Raw genomic sequence first — 18,863 nt, forward strand, 5'->3', positions numbered from 1 at the left:
GTGTTGAAAAAAGCACGTTTACTGCATGTCTACATGTCCACAAACCGTTGTAATCATATATTAATACACGTAACTATTGAGTGTTAATAATTATTGTAGGTAATTTAAAATGTATGGGTTCTTAAACCTTTAGAAATCATAATAATTGAATAACTTCATCTTTTTTAACCTTGTCGAAATCTAAGGTACTATTAAATTTAAAAACAAAAAAAAAACTTTAATTTAACTTTTTTTTAACAGGGCAAATCTTTAACTGGTCATTGGCCATTATTTAAGTATAAAATTGTAAATAGTTTTGTGATTTTGAACAAACTATTTTTAGTTGTATCTACCTAAAGTATATAATTGTAAAAAAAAATTTAAAAATCAATCTTGTTTTTACTGTATTTTATTATAGTGTTATCGAGTGTTTTTAAGTGGAATATATAACGCACGGGATGTTCTATAAAAAATATTTAAAAAAAAAAATTAAAAAAAATAGGTAATCTAAAATGATTTAAATTCTTTAAAAATAAAAAAAATTAAATTATTCAGTAAATTTTGATATAGGTATATTCATTGCGATTTTTTTTTTTTTTAAGTGAACTGTTTCTGATTATTAAATTAAAAATAATATATGTCAATTTATAAAAATTCTAAAAGAAACAACGAAAAATATTTAAAATTAGATTATTTTAGAACATATTATTTTTATTGTTAACCAATATATTTAACAATTTTGTTAACTACTTAGAAAAAACTTTTTTTATTATGAAGACCACAATAATTGTCTCGACAAATTATTTGGCGTGGTAATAATATTTAAACAGATCCCAATTCTCAACCCGTATAATTTGACAGTACCTATTAACTCTTACATTCGATTTCAGTGTATACATAAGCAAGCGTTTACAATGTAGATTATATTATAATACAGCTCAGATTATTTCGAACGAACGGTTTTGGACGTATTCAGATGCGATGCAGCGAATCAAGAGCGGAACTAGAAATACATTATATCGGTTTTACAAAGATGATCACGTGTCGTTTGTGTTTTTATTTATGTAGGTACTATAGGAAATAACTACTATTCGTTTGTTTGGTTGGCGCTTCCCAAAAGATTCACGTCGATTGGAAACGGTTCGTGGAGTTGCCTGCGGGGTGCTGAAAATATAATAATATGGGTATTGAAAAAGGAGAAAACGTGATGAAAAGTTGCGGACCCGGTACACCGGTGTTTACAAAGATCGTAATGTAATCGGTTAATTCGTCGTAATTCTGCAGACGATAATAACGTTTTATTTACCTACTATACTATATTTATTGACATTAAAAACGTTGATGTATTCACATAAACGCATTCGTTTAAAAATAAATTAACAGTTGGTAAATCTCTGGATCCATTATACACATTATGCACAGAATTATTAAAACAGCAGTAATATTTACGAGTATCGTTAAAGTTTAATACAAATTGTCACTTTAGTGCAGGAGTACGAAGGGCTGGACAATTTAATAACAATTAAACTGTATAGTTATTATAATAAAATTTCACGAGGTGTCAGTCAAAAATTAATTGTGTTTCAGTCTGAGTAATAACAATATATTAACAAAATGCACAGTTTAAATTTTTGATTACCAAAAACTTGAAAATGTAATATAATCAGTGGTGACGCCTTTAAATATTTCGTATTATACTTTACTATACCACCTAAAAGTGAAATATTAAGTGCGATGTACTAAAACGCAAAATAATATTAAAATATTCACTTATATACTTATACATAATAATAATTTCTTAAACGTAATAAAATTGAAATATTTAAAATAAATTAAGATAATTAAGTATGACCTAATTCTGATTTTATGAATTTCTATATGTTACGCGTATAAGACTAATTTTGAATACTTTTAAATCGCTTATACTAGAAGACTCTGTGGTGATACGATTACGAAACTTTTTTTTTCAAATTAGAATAACTGTTTTCACTATAAATTTTAAGGAAGATTTTTTAATAATATCTTATAATATCGATGTATAAATGGAAATTTAAGTCACTTTTCGAATTACATACTAAGCGTTGTGATTTAAGGATATGAAAATTCATTAGATAATATAGTTTTATATAAAACCTATAAAATAGACGTACCTACATAATGTATTTAGTTTAGTAATTATTCTATATGAACAATTTTTACAAATTTACAAAAATTACTAAACTTTTAAAATTACCATAACCTTAAAATCTTCTAAATCTAGTTTAGTGGAATGTTAATCTTAGTATATTGAGTTTAATTAAACTAACTCAGAAAAAATCGTTTTAACTTTTTATTTTTAATTAAGATAGATCAACATTAATTTAACAAACAATTTGAGAGTCAGAATTTGAATAAATTCATTAAAGAATACTACGGAAACAATAACACTCTATAATTATTTAGTTACAATAAAAATGTGTAAAAAAAAATGGTCAAATGTTTTTTATTTCAACAATAACTTTTTCTGTATTATATATACTCATATTATTTTATAAAATTTCACGTGTATTAAGTTTAGGATATTATATAATTACGTATACTAAGGTGGTGTGTCAGAAACTCTCTATAGGTATGATATTACATTTTCACTAAATCGTACCAAAAATTAAATTTTCCCAAACTCTGCACCATTTAGAAAACATCCTGTTGTCATTACTGAACATAAATTATGATATTGTATTCCCCTATTGTACTTTAACCATATTTATGACGAATCATATTTTTGTAATTTCATTGTGAAATTATTTTAAAATTAAAAAACATAATAGTAGATTATGGCGTTATTTATATTAATGATTTACTGTTATATTGTTATTTATTTTTAAATTATCTATAGCATTTATATACAACACATTATAAATGATCTTTTAGTTTTCCTAAATTTATTATTGAAAATTTAGAAAAAAAACACGTATTTTCATTACTTTATAACTTGACTTACCTATCTATCCTCTAAAAATATCTACATATAGCCATATAGGTAATATTATATAGATTGTTATTATTTCATACTTTTTATTAATATACCCACGAGTAGTATTTTTTATTGCATATAAACATATTTCATAAACTGTATATACCTATTTGATTTTTATTTCGGGAGATATAATGACTATAATGTTATATACTAAGCTTCATTTTGTGATTAAGTTAATTTTTTTTTGTTTCTAAATAGAAGTATTTTCAACATTTTGGACAAATGATCAAAATAGAATAGTAAATGGAAAATGTACAAGTAAAAAATTTATTTATGTGTTGTAATTTTTCTAATTTACACTTAGCATATCTATTTGTTGAAAATCCAATAATAATATGTACAATGCGAACTGAAAACTTGTGGATTTTTTTATTTTTGTTAAAGAATATTTGAAGAAAATTCTATTTGTTCACAAAAAAAAAAAAAAAAATAATATAATAATTTACTTTTGAATTATTTTTTATTTTAATTCTGTCTAATATGATTCATTATACAAGTAGGTATTTCAGTTGCTTTTCAATACGGCAATACACCTATCCCACTAAATACGATGTAGGTATCCTAAGAATCAAACTAATAAAGTAAGTATAAATTATATAAGTGGTTATTTAATAATGTTTGTTATACATTTCATGATACAAATTTTAATTACTGTCAAATGTCAATCATTTGTCACAACGCGTTGTTTTAAATTTAAAAAACTTTAATTTTTGTTGACATGATTTAATGGACTTCAGCGCAGCTGATAAATAATTAATCAATTATTTAAATTAAACATCTTTTTGTGAATATTTCTATGCATCATTAAACATAGTATTAGTTGTACGGCGCGTGTATTGTTATTGTAATTGATATTCATTCTAGTTTTAGTCGTATTCTCATTTTCGCGTGACGAGTTTTTCTTGCCAATTTCTATTACTGCAATATTATAGTACCTAGGTAGTACAAGTTATTAGGATTTGACGAACGCATGTGAATTATATTTTTTTCTTGTGCCTTTAATTAATAAAATGTTCGTGAAATAAACTGAAAAACAGTAATACGACAATGAATACAAAAACACTAATTATAGTGATAAGTATTGAACGTAATACACAAACAATATCGTATTAATCATTTAATTGAAATTACATAATTACTCTTTATTCTTTAAAATTTTAAGTATCTAAGCACTCATAATAATAACTGCTAAATTAGCGTCACTCTTTTTGTCTAAAACTTACAGTTTCTTTTTTCAGCCACTGTCCTTTTTTAAGTCAGGTTTCTTTAGAATTTTGAATTATAACAACTGAACTTGACAATTAAATTAATATTTGATCAAATACTAACAACTTTATTTTATCTGTACCTATTAACAAAAAATTAACTATAAACGAAATTAAAGTTACAGTGAAGGCTATAAAAAGAAAATTTCTTTTCAAAAAAAATAGTTTTCAATTTGACTAAGGTAATTTCTAAAAACATTTTATTACAAATTATTTTATTTTATTATTTTTTAAACAAATATCATATAATAAAATCATAAAAAATAGAACCTAATCTTAATTTTTGAATTTATAAACGCATTTTTTTTTTATTTAGCTGTATGCAATCATTTTGATAGTTTGTAATCATATTTAATTTAATATATAAATTTCCATATTCAGTTTTTATAATTGTAAATTTAAAAAAAAAACTACCACTCCTGCGAAATACATCCATTACGATTTATATTATTTTTCAATGGATTTTTTTTTTAAATTTAAATGCAAATATTTTATGTATGTATCTAGTTTTATACTTAATAATATTTGAATTTCAGAGAACACAGTAGCGGTTACACCAACAGTGCGCACCGTTACCTGTTAATAAAATTGCTATTCATGTTTATTAATTAATGTACGCGATATAAAAATGTATCATCTTGTTCATCCTAGAGCTTTTTTTTTTTATTAAAATCATATTATTTAGAACAGTAACAGATAGATATATAATCACAAGCATGATTAGATTTATTAAAAACGAATATGTGTGTATCAATATTTACTATGCGGAGTACGAATAAATGTGACATAGTAGTTTGTTGATATTTATTATTTTGCTATTGAAAACATTGGTAATCACAGCTTAATATGGAGTGCGTAATACTTCGTAAAAATGGTTTCGTATATATATTACTAAATTGTAGTTATTTACGGGATTTTTTTTTTTTTTTTTTTTGTGTGTGGGGGAGAAAATGGTGTATGGATGAGCTCGGTCATCAATCAACCTCTATATAATAAAATATAATACATATTCATTAATTAAAATGACTTATGACTTATTGCTCATTGCATTTCTAGACTAGTTGGAAAAAATCATACAAAAAAAATTATAAGTAGTGTGGATCAACAATTTACTTAAGAAAAAAATAATTTTTATATACCAACATTGTTAATTTATAGTACTTAATTATAAATATCTATAAATTGTTATTTTTGTAGGCATATTATATAAGTATGTAGTACCTACATCGTATTTTGTCTAAGCGAATAATAAAAATTAAATTATTTTAATATTATAAGCACAATAATTTAATACCCTTAAAAAAAACTATTTGTAGGTACTATCGAATACTGGTGCTACTCTAACAAAGTACTACTGTAATTTTTATTTTTTAGTTGCTTATAGTAAAAGTAGTATTTTTAGAGAAGAGAATAAAAATTACAATACTGTTTTAAACGATTGAGAGATTACACCATTATACAAAAACTAGGTTAGGTATTTGTGTTCGGAATGTTTTAGTCATAGTTTTAGTTAAGTATTTTCAAATCCCTGAATTCATTTCCTACTCAATTTCACCGTTGTCGATAACAATAATAATATAATGCTAAATTCTGTATAATTCTAGTTAATTGAATATAATATCTGGTTAATTATGAATAATACTAAGTGAAGATATAATGTATAACTATATAGGTATTATAATGTTTAATAACCATTTACTGATATTTTACTATGGTATTATGTTTTAATATAAAATCTACCCAATATTAAACATGGTTATTCACAAAATATGTTTATCACGCTGTATTATTTTCAATTAAATTATTCAAAATCTGATTTTTGAAATGATCGAATATGAGTATAATTAAAGATAGTAAATATTATATCTTCAAACTCTAGACATTTTTAGTATTACTAAAAGAGTGGTCTGTTAAGATACAGACTTTGATTTTTCAAATTAAAACCCACCTTTTCTAATATAAATTATCTATAGGATAATTTTTCTGAAAATATTGATGCATCAAAATAATTATTTGAACGAGTTGTTTTTTAGTTATGTAACATCGTGTACAAAGAATAATACATCATAATGGGCTTGGAATATATGTGGGCTTTGGCGATTAGTAATTAATTTTAATCCATTAACGTTATAATTTTTAAAAATGAATGGAGTATAATGAGAAGGTACTAGAAAACTTATAGTAAAATAATTCGCTTAAGGAATATTATTCACCCTCATAAAGTTGTTTGACTTTATTTTCGATGGTAGAGTGGTTTTTTAAGTTAGTTTGTGCCATAAATGATTCAAATTTTCATTAGTAAACTTTTACTCAAGCTAAAAATGTTGAGCTTAACACTGTTAAACTACTCCGTGATTTTTTGGACATTATATACACCGATAGATTTTGTTTCAAATTTGTACCACTATCAGTACAATTCTATGTTAACGAACGATGTTTTTCGTTATGTTAATCCAAAAAAAATCTCGGAGTGAATTAATAGTATTTATTAAAACGAGCTCAATGTTTTTGATTCAGTACAATTTTTGACAGTTTTGTTAACCTAGAGTTATAGTATTGGAGTATAGTTGGCAGCAAAAAAGTAATAAAAACTTTTCTGGTGAAAATTAGTTCAACAAAGTTTGGGAGTAATCCAAAAATGCCCAACAAGTTACCGACAAATTGGATATATTTCATATTATGTATCTGTTATTACAGTTGTGCTGCTAATATTACGAGAGAACATTATAACCTTTAGTTTAAGCATTTTAATAACTAATAAGTAACTACTCGTTTAAATGTTGATTTAGGTACATCAAAGTTTAAAAATCTACTGTAAAAGAGTATGACGTAAAGTATGATTAAAAATTTCAAATAAATGTATTTTTAATGGAAAACATGGCGTAAACATGCCTTGAGTTTGAAAACTGTTCGATTGAAAAATATCATGATTTTGACAATGTTGAGAAAACTTAAATGATTGTTGTCGTAAGAGTTATAGCAGTGATAGGTAATCTATATAATAATTCGTTGATACCATTGGTGCGTACCTCCGCATTCTAAAAATATTTCTAATACCAAAAGTCCGCATGCCATAAAATTAATTAAGATAACACTATATGTCTATATCGGTGTAAAACCATTTTGAAATTTAATTATTATATTTGCAAAGCTATATCTAATCATGAAAATAGAAATAGTTGGATAATTAGAAGCCAACGAAAAACTAGCATGTAATTTGTAAATAAAAAAATAGAAATATATGTAACGATCGACAGCCAAATTGCAGATAGATATAATTTTGTAAAAAGTTTAGCTTTATTTAATTGTATACTGATAATGACTGTCTGTTGTATGTATGCAATATGCATCTGCATATGTATTACATACTATTTGGTAATTATTATTATTATTAGTTATTAATACTTAGATCTAAAATAATTGATATACATTTTAGTGATAGGTACATCTTTTAGATTATGCTGTTTCCGGTATATTAGGTAACTGTCTAATATTATTTTTATTTAACTTTAATAACAAAATATGTTGTACCTACTTGAACAATAAAAAAAATTTAAAAAAAAAACAATCATATGCAAAGTTACAGTGTTTTAAAAAAAACTTATAATGTGGTAAAAAAAAACTTTGTATGCGGGGTTTAGGTGATATATCATAAAACGGCCACGATGCACAGGACTACGTCGCATGGAGTTGCCTATTTTTGTGCTTACCATGGTTGCTTCGTCACGGAAGATCATACAATCTTTGAAACGATTAAACGTAGATGAACGCATTTATAAAACTACCACTAAAACATCTATCGACAAAATTTGGTTCTTAATTCTCGAAATCCGACCACGACGTGGGCATTACGACAGAGGTGACCGCCCACCTGATAGTATTAAAGTTTATGGTAGGCAAACATAGCTATCTTGTGGATTTTTTAACAAGTGTGTCTGAATATAATATAGTGTGTTGTGCAGTGCCATAAAATTCCAGTCGAAATTCTCGGTATTCAATTAAACATTTTCGCAACACTGTTAGTGGGCGAGTAATATATATGTATCGTGCGGTGTACACGAAGTGGCAAAACGATTCTTGTTTGCTCTCAGCTCGACAAAACAAGCTGCTATCTGTTTCCGGAAGAATGCTGTGCGTTGTCAAGGTATGATGCACAAAGTGACCTTTGTTATTCACGAATTTATGGTAGCAGCAGTAACGAACATTTCATATTGTGTATCTGAGAAAAAAAAATGTATAGAAATCAGGATTTATTGTAATTACGTGATTATAACTTGGATAGGAGGTTTGGACAGTTCAAGAAAAACCTTGATAGTTATCTCGTAACACTATCGTATGCGAAAATTGTGTAAGTATATTAAATGTGTAGATTTTATAACGCGTATGTCATAAAACGAGTGGAAAAAAAAATGTAAAAGTATAGAGTATTATTGATGGTTGGTATTTTAGCCGTTTCGACAACATTTTGGCGGGTGTGCCAAGTATGTGCAATGTTCCGTTTTATTCGGATGTATTTGGGTGGCCATTTGTTCAGGATATCCTGTATAGGACGTTACCGGATTAGGAAATAGTGTACCGCTGCTGTCCCGAAGATGTTCTTGTTTTCGTGTTTAACCATTAGGTATCTAATAAAATAGGAATTTCAACAGCGGTACCTTTTTTGTAGCACTATTGTACCGGTACATTAAAGTAATTTTATTTTCGTGTAACGCTCTCATCAAGTTGTATACATTTTATAAATTGCAATTTACAAAAAATAAAATAAATCTATGGAAAATAAATTGTTTCGAAATTTCATTTATTGTTTAACGTACAACAGAAAATTACATAGTGACGAACTAGCGGTCTTTTGCTCTTCGTGTTTACAATATTTACATATTTATTTTTAATAATTATTTAATGGTGAATTTAAATTTATTATTTTTATAAAATTAATTATTATTGTGTAAAATAAGTAAAAAAAGCATTTATTTTACCTTTAAAATATTGTTAGATTTTATAATCCGATAAAAGAACATAATTAACTTAATCGTATTAAGTAAATGAGAAATTGTATAATTATAAATTTGACAAAGTTAGAGCTAGTTTAGTACATACATGATACTTTTAATCATCAAATATATGCAAATATGTTTCAAACAAAGTAATTTTATACAAGATAATAGCCGTTACTGTATTCATTAGATTCGCTTCGAACTCGATCCGAACGATTGTGAAAATTTGAAATTTCATATAATATTTCCAAAAATATACGTATTATGAGTTTTTATTGTTATATTCATATAATATATATTCACGTATTTTATTATTTTAAACTAAAAAATTTAAATCCGTAGAAAAAAATAAGAGAACTTAAATACACAAAAATCGCAGACATGCATAACGATTTATGTAATTTTATGAGTTTGTGTGAGTTTACAAAATCACTTACCTATACTATCCATTCATTTCTGTAGTGATGCTCAGTTTAGTACCTCAGAAAATTCAAAACCTATCACTTCATCATAACAGATTCTCGAAGGTAGGCGGAGCTGACTTTTTCCAAAATATCACTTACTTACTTGCACATCACGAAAGCCTTGGCAGGGAATTTTTGCTACCAGTCCTACATTTTGTCAATAAAAGAGGATAAATAGAATGATGCATTTTCTAGAAAAACATTTTTGACTTGACGAACAAGTCTGGTTGAAAAGAAAGATGAGCCAGTATGAAATAACTGATGTGTTTATTATTCATACTGAATGTTTTTGATTTCGTAGAAAAATAATGAATGATATTTCTTTGATCGTTTTTATTTTTTTTTAATTCATTGTGTTATAGTCGTTCAGAATTAAATTTCCATATCACTTGTACTTCACTTGTGTTTATTAATTTATTATAATATACCATAGTATTATATACGTCATAATATGTGAAGATTGTACAATTCTGTTTTAAAATAATAATAATAAAAAAAAAGATTTATCTTATCGAATGTTTAATCTCAAATCGTATAAAATCGACATAACAGTTTCAGTAAGGTAAGGAATAAATAAATAAAAAAATTCAGATCAAATGTTCTATCGTGAGCAAAATATCATATTCCTACTTGAATAATATTATACAAGGTTTTGTCAAACGTGCGTGGGTTGATTATGACAATAGAAACTATTTGGTGGCAAGTTTAATTATTCTGTAATTTTTAATTCGAATTTAATATCAGTAAAAAAATGTGATAAACGTTTATGGGAAAATATTTTTCACTACTATTCATGTTTTGCGAAAAATGTACTGCATATTTTCTTTAGATGTTGACAATTATTTTAGGTAAATGATAAATATTTTTATTGTCAATTTCTTTCACCATTCTTTTGCCATCTTCGATAGCATCCTTTGTCAATATAGAGGAATATCTATCAATAACCTAATTCTGGAAGAAAATTTAATTACGGCATTTTTAAATTTTCTTCGTTCATATTTCATACCCTAATGCTATAATTACTTTTATCTGTCTCGTTTAAGCTTACAGATTGTAATAATTATTATAATAATAATATAATATTATATAATATTGTAATTAGCTAAATATAATAATAGATCTCATATTGAATACGCAAATAGTGATTAATCATTTTATTCGGTGCCACTGTAATTATTATATCATTATTGTGAAATATATATAATTTTGTCTTGTCTCGGTAGTTCAATAAAGTAAATTATTAGTATTATACACAATATTTTATGCCATAGTATCGTTTTATGACACAATAGTTCTAAGTACTCAAATAGTCATTTGATATGACGTTTCCTGGTACAGTCATAGTCAATTAACATAATATTACGTTATATCAGCCATATTATTATTCGCACCAATCTTTCTTTTTATATTTTTAATGTATTTTATATATATAAAATAAAAGTAGCAAGTATTATTTTTTTTCAAGTCTAGTTAATTAGTTATTTAGTTTTTTTAGTTAATCATGGACTATTTCGGCAATAAACATTTTTTTACAAGTATTTATTGTGTTATATTAGTTATTTGGTTATTTAAATGAGTATATATAATATACCTTAGTTTTATACAGGTAGATATTGTTGATTTTTACAAATATCAATGAACACAAACATATTTAGATGTGATGTAGCCTAAATAGGTTCTGTAGAATATGCCATTTTTTAATTATAAGCCTTACAGCTATTATTGTTTGCGTAGTATAGTTATTGTTGTTAAACGGTATTACAATTTTGTTATACAAAACTATTAAAGTTGTTAAAATAACTTACGAAAATCTGTGTCGCAATAATTTTGAATAGAATTTTGAATAGTTGTCTTAAGGATGCAACTTTATCTCACTAACACACACTCGATTACTCACATGGGTTTTTATTATATTTACGTTTAACTGATCTAAATCTACGTAAATTGTATGTAGAAATCATTTTTATTGATATGATTTATTACACAACTATTAATTTCTAGCAAAATGTAAACTTAGGTATTAAATAAATAAAATATATATATTCAAATATTTTATACAGCTGTTTTCAACCATTTTTTCTTACTATTGCAAACTTGGTATCTAAACAGATATAATTAAAAATAATCGTAATTAATTTTATCAAAATTAAAATAACATTTTTATTTTTATTATATGTTAATTTAATTTCTCTGGAATTATGATTACTAATTTATTGATATGATATGTATCGCCAATCTATTTTAAATATTTTAAATGGCTTAAAGATTTGTTAAATACCTAATTCTTACCAATATTAATAATACAAGACATAAGTTAATGCCACATGGTATATTTTTGATGAATATTCTTAAAGTATGATTCGGATTTATGTTGCAATTTTTTTTAAAGGAGTTAATTACATTTTTGGATGTAGTAAGTACAATAGTCAATTTACTTTTGTAATGTTGATGAATTATTTTATTATCATTTGTAGTTTTTGGATGCACTTGCTCATAAAATTGGAGGAATTTAGTGTCATCCCGAATTTAATCTGTACATTTTTGTTAAACATATAGTCAAGTGTAGGCGTAATAGATAGATAACAATATTCCCGTAAATAAGCCTGACGTATCCCTATAAGGTCACTGGTTCTGTGAGGTATATCTCGATAAGTTCCGTGGTTAGTCCGTCACTTTTATACGAGTAAAAAAGCTAAAGCGTGCGAACGGTTCGTCAGTTTTTGTCTAAATAGCTCTATATGCGCTTAAGTAAAGGAAAATCAGCCACCATCCATTATGTTTATAGTCTAAAGATGGGGCGTGCCAAAAATAATTATTATAATAAAATTATAGTACAACAAAATTTCGTGTATATTGAAGTATATTGAAATCGATTAAATATAAAATTATAAGAAACGTTATACCTAAATCACCATCAATAATTCAGGACAGCAGACCCAACACCATTCATACAATGGACAGTAGGTAACTATGGTGATGAGATTTATATTATAGGAAAGGTCAGCTACGTCAAAGTTTGTGGTTCAACAATAGGGACTATTCAGACGTCAAAATCATATATCGGCTGTAAATCACGACCACGCTATATTCAAAATCTCTATAAATTAAAAATGTTATCAAAACAATGTTTTTGTTATAGGTATGTATATTTGAATTTTGAATTTTGAATTATATTCTTTTTTTAACATTAAAAGTACCTACCTATATCATATTGTGCTCGTATCCAGATAGTTTATGTTGTACTAATAAGCGCGACATAAAGGATATTATTATTATAGATTTTAATTGACTCAAAATATCATAAGATAAATAGACACAACATATTATTGTATTATGTTTAAAACTTTTTACAAAACTCAATAGGTACAAAAAGTACCTAAATATTATATTTAAAAATAAAAGAAAGAATACCTACAAAAAAAAAAAATTGTCGAAATAACGCTTCAATTCAAACTTCAGAGGTGGTTTCCGATGGCAAAGTTAATATCCATGGTGTATTATAGAGGTAAGAAATTACTTACAGTTTTGAAAAAACAAGCAGAGCGTTACGCACTTGACCCTTTTTTTTTGTTTTTCTAAATTATTATAAAAATTACTTGAAATTAATTTTCATTTTCACCGATTAAATTCAATTTACTCATATAAAAAATATTTAAGTTGAAAATAAAAACATTTTTATACTGTCTATAAAACTATCTACAGGTACCTGTATAAAAAAAAAAGAAATACACATATCATTGTAAAATCAATACATTCAGCACACCACTTAGAAACTAAAAAACTTCAAGATTTTAAGTAAATTTTAACTTAAAAAAAAAACATTTCAAAATGATTTGAAGTAATTTAACTTTCTAATGCTTATTATTTTTTATCGAATAATGAAATAATATCACTTTTAAAATCAAATAATTGATATAGGTATTATGACATAATTATTATAAAATAATATTGAAAATAGAGTTTAACAATAGTTATTTATAATGTTTTTAATAAACTTAATATCTATTTAATATAAGCATATATATATTATATATGTATATCAAAAAAGTGTGTGTCAGAGTTTGTATCTGACGCTCAATACTGATGTGTTAACATCTATGGGCTCTTTGCCGCTGTGTAGCACTCTCTGGAGATATAACTAAATATATAATATAATAACAAACTATAATAATGTATTAAAAAGATATTATATTGTAATAAATTATTGATGGGCAACCATGGCAACTATTACATTTCCGTTATAATTTTTCATGACATCGAAATACCAATTCACTCTAGAGAGTCTAGACCCATTTTTTTACACACGCTCTTTTCTTTTTATTTGGGGGGGGGGGGGGTGTAAAGATGTTAACACATCAATACATATATATATATATATAAATTAAAAATGTTTTTTTGTTACATTTTTGATTTATCTATAATATAGACTCTAAGCTCTAACGTCTAGACGGACATTGAATTCGATAGATGTACTATGCATAATAAAATAGACTAATATCTATGAAAATAACATAAATAGCCTAAAATAGATGTCAAATTAAATTGGTTTATTGATCTTAATAATTTATATAATAATTTGACTTAACAGTAATATTAAATCAGTAAAAATTAAATATAAGTATGTTTATCGTGATAAATAATGATCACCAAACTGACTACTATACATTATATTGTTATGGACATATTTTGATTTTTCACTTCTTAGCTTTCTTTAAAATTTTCTGATACAAACTATTTATAAACAGTTTATAATATAATTATTATGTAATGGTACATCATTTTGATTATAAATTTATGTTCAACTGGTAGGTAGGTATAATTTTTTTTTTGATATTCGTAATTTTTAACAAGTGGGTTCGGCAGTTAAATTGCATAAAACGGAAACTTACATTTGTGATTTCCATTACGATATAATATACATAAATAATAGTTTTTTTTTGTTCAACTTAATCATGACAATTATATTATCTTATAATTTAAACAGGCATTTTTTTAATTAAATAAAAACAGGCATATTTAATAAGTTTTATGTATCCAATGATTTCATATGATACCATATAATGTTTAATCATTAAAATGGAATATTATAGGATGTACAAGAATATACATATTATATAATTTTAATCTTTAACATATATAAATTAAACAATGTGTGTGTATGTGTGTGTGTGTGTGTGTGTGTGTGTGTGTGTGTGTGTGTTAACAAAAAACAGAACATTTTTATACACTTTTGAGTTCTGGTTCTGTAATTTTGTATTTTTATTTTTTAGGTAATTTGCACATCGAGGTCAATATTTTAAAGAGAATCTAACAAAAGGATTTATTAGATCCTGAAAAAAGAAATTTTTTTTGTCTATAGATTATTCTAATTGAATATAATTTTACACTTCTATTCTATTTTGTACATAGTCAAAACCACCAAAATTATAAAGTCAAAAATATTTATAGCTTACATTTAAGACTTAACAAAGTTAAATACAGAGTAAATCTACTAGTATTATTTATTTTTTCATGAGAAATGCCGTAAAGGATCAGCTATAAAAAATAAATATATATACTATTTATGAAATAAAAAGCAGTTTTTGACCATTTTTCATAGGATTTTCGTCAATATAGATTTAGAAAATTTCATAGTGTCATAGACTACATTTTATTATTGTACACATAAATATTGGATTTAATTGACCAACAAACAATTATAATATTATTGTTTTATTTGTACATATTGTTTCCATGAACTACATAGAAAATAAAACAGTTATTGTAATTAGTTATAATATTATAGACCTGTATTTTATACATTTTTAAAACCATCAAATAAATATAATAGTATGTCAAGAACCTGTGCGGCTTTACATACAAAACGGAGTTTAAGATTTTTTAAGGCAATAATGGATAAGATCGGCTATAGTTTAATAATATAATATAGTAGGTTTGTATAGTAAATAGTTTTATTTACTTAATATTATGTACTAACTTAAACTGTTTGTGAGCGGAATCTCAAAATAAATATATACTTATAATTTTAACAAGTTATGGGATATTAAGTTAATATTGAAATAAACGATTAATATATCAGTATTCGAACATCTTAAACACATGTTTGCATATTATAAACATTATACATAATATTATATTATTATATATTTAATCTTCCATCTATCTATTAAGAATTACCTTAATTTGCAATGGTGGGCATTAACTTATTAAAAATTTAATTTTTTTTAACTTTTCAACTTGACTAGTTAGTTATTTTTGTTTTTAACTCATTAACTTATTCAGTTAAAATTTATATTGTTTTAACTAAGTTTTTTATAGTTAATTTATAATTATCATTATTTTACAGTTAATTTAAATTTCTTTATGTATAGATTAACCTATAAGTTTCTAGTAACAATGTAGTATGTAGGTATACTATAATAATAATTTTAAATTGCTAAGCATCTTGGTAAATGCTTGTACAAATCAAAATACTAGTGCAATTTATGACATAAAAAAAAATTAACTTTTTTTTAACCGAGTTAAGTTTATTTTATTTTCTATCTTAACTTTTAACTGTAACTGAAAGTAATTTAATTGAATTAACTTAACTAGCGATAGTTAATTATTTTCATTAACTTGTCCACCATTGTTAATTTGTTGTACATTTCTACGAGCATACAATATATGTATAAGTATATTATTATAACGTCAATAATACAAACAGTTATAACGAAACATACAAAATAGTATAAACGTCATAAAACGGTCCTTGTCAGAATCAACAATGGACAGAAAATCCCAAGCAAACCACTCATTAACAAAGTGTAGTGTAATAAACGAAAACAATATACGGAATAATCCAGGTTTTCACACAACATAATATGACAACTTAATATGAGCTAAACACAGACTATCGTAAGCCTGCTATGCACAAATACCGGTACACTGCTCGACCTTATTCAGTCTTCAATATTTTTTCAAATGGTCAACATCAACTAAATAATCGAATACTCTTATAAATACTCTTATAGTACTACCAAAGACCTTCTGAACAACTGATAACGTAACTTGCCCAGCATTAGATCGACATGGGCACTTGACGACACCAGCCGAGCACCAGCGCTCCATAACGACCAGTGCGGTCGTCATCATCGCACACATTCAACAACAAGCGGTTGCTGAGTGCCCCATCACTCGATACTACCAATACATCGGATTCCTGAACGGCGGTCAAGTAAAACGGTTCTTTTTAGGACCACCGTGTAGAGCATCTTTCACGTTTCATCTTGACGTTCAGCGACAATCTGGTTCGAGCATTGGGTTCCTGGACGATAAATTAAAACGGTCCTCTTCAGGACCACGGCCACGTAATTTTCAAGTATTACGTAGATGTCAAGCAGCAGCATAAGCGATCCGACCAACGCACGACAGCTGCATTAATTAAGTTATACGTTAACGGTGGCTCACTCCTCCCAATTTTGTATAATATAGATAATAAGTAATCCCCATATCATATATTTTAATGTAAGTCATAGGTAACGCAATTGACTGACACTGCCGAGTACTCTGGCTAACCGACTCACTTAGTTAAGTCTGGTCGGTATAAATCCGATGCGCTATATTTTGACCTTAAATTTGTGAATAGATTTATGATACAGACAATAAACAACGCGCGATTACTATAAACTGAGGTGTAATTCCATCGAAACGATTGGCTAGAACACTCGACGAATAACGATCTTACAGTGCTTTACTAAGTAAATAAATGTGTATAGTACATACCTAATATTTAAAAACGATAGTACTCACGTATAAGGTAGGTACTTTCGGTATGAGTATTTGTTGAAAATAAGTGTTGAAATCGTTCGAGTGAGGATTGAATGCGTTTACCGACTTAAAAATACCTTTTGATTGTTATAAACGATTTTAGATAGCTATTATAACTACCCTATAGTTGAGTAATTAATTGGCTTTCTTTCATATAAAAATATCCTCTAGAAGGGAGGGTAAATGGCTCATATTATTCTACTTTTGAGTATGTCTCAATACAAAATTAGCACCAAACATAGATCACGTATGTATATTTTAATAAAAATATAAATAAATTAAAATATAATTTTGTTATTTTATAAAATAGTATAATTATTAATTTAGACCTGAATTCAGTTTTTATTTAACCAGTGAATTAATAATATTTTTTATTAATTTCAATATACCTTTTATTAATTTATTCAGTTAAATTATGGATGCACATCCACTTCACAAACATTCTAGTTGATAATTGAATTGTTCAGGTTATTTATATTCAGGTGACAATATTATTAGTTACAACTTGAAGTGAGACTAGTAAATTTAAATGATATGTTAAGTAGAATATAATTCATTTTTTACATATAAAACTATTAATAGATAAATATTAAATATATATACAATTTGTAATTTTTTTCAGAATAAAATGCAAACAAATATTGATATTATTACTTTTATTTTATTTAATTAGCGTTGATGAATTTTTTAAAAGCATAATATTAGAGGTGGGTTATTCTGTTCGAAGTTTCCAACTAAATATTTGTACTTAAATAAAAAGTTTGAAATTTTAGAATTGATTTGTATTGTAAAATAGAAATGTACGAGCTTGAAAAATCTAAACATTGAGAACAAGAAATGTTTCCGTTATTTATTTTTAAAATTGTATTTTGTCTATTGTCTATTATCGACGAAAAAATACATCCATTTATTTTGCATGTTTATTATTTTTAATGTGCAGAGGAGTTTAATAGTATTAGATTGGTAATTGTGGTTTGAAATAAAGATCACATTTAACTTAAAAGCTCGATATAGATTCAGTTCGGTTGGTTTGGTTAGACATCTGATTGAAAAGTCAGTTCCAGTACGATTTGTAACCATTTATTTGAGTTCGACATACCTAGTCTAATACATAGTTATATAATAAAAATATATATTTTATAAAACACTTATATGAGCTGGCTATGATCGACGACTGTTTAAACATTAAACCAACCGATATTTGGTCAATTTAAACATATATTTTATGTTATATAAACATAATATTTTGGCGAACCAATAAAATTTATTTCTTAGGATCACATTGAAAATAGATGTATAAAAACAAATATCTGTTATTTTTTTTTATTATATTTTT

The 18,863-nt window shown here is 25.7% G+C and overlaps 1 long non-coding RNA gene across 1 annotated transcript; it reads right to left on the bottom strand.

Moving 5' to 3' along the window:
* Positions 1-3,601: 3,601 nt before the first annotated feature.
* Positions 3,602-9,788, bottom strand: LOC126552709 (uncharacterized). The gene is made up of 3 exons (XR_007606122.1): positions 9,692-9,788; positions 4,219-4,343; positions 3,602-3,930 (listed from the first exon to the last, which is right to left on the bottom strand). It is a non-coding gene; the product is annotated as an uncharacterized LOC126552709 (long non-coding RNA).
* Positions 9,789-18,863: the final 9,075 nt, after the last annotated feature.

Source organism: Aphis gossypii, chromosome X, assembly GCF_020184175.1.
Source record: "Aphis gossypii isolate Hap1 chromosome X, ASM2018417v2, whole genome shotgun sequence".
In the NCBI taxonomy this organism is placed as follows: Eukaryota; Metazoa; Arthropoda; class Insecta; order Hemiptera; family Aphididae; genus Aphis; species Aphis gossypii.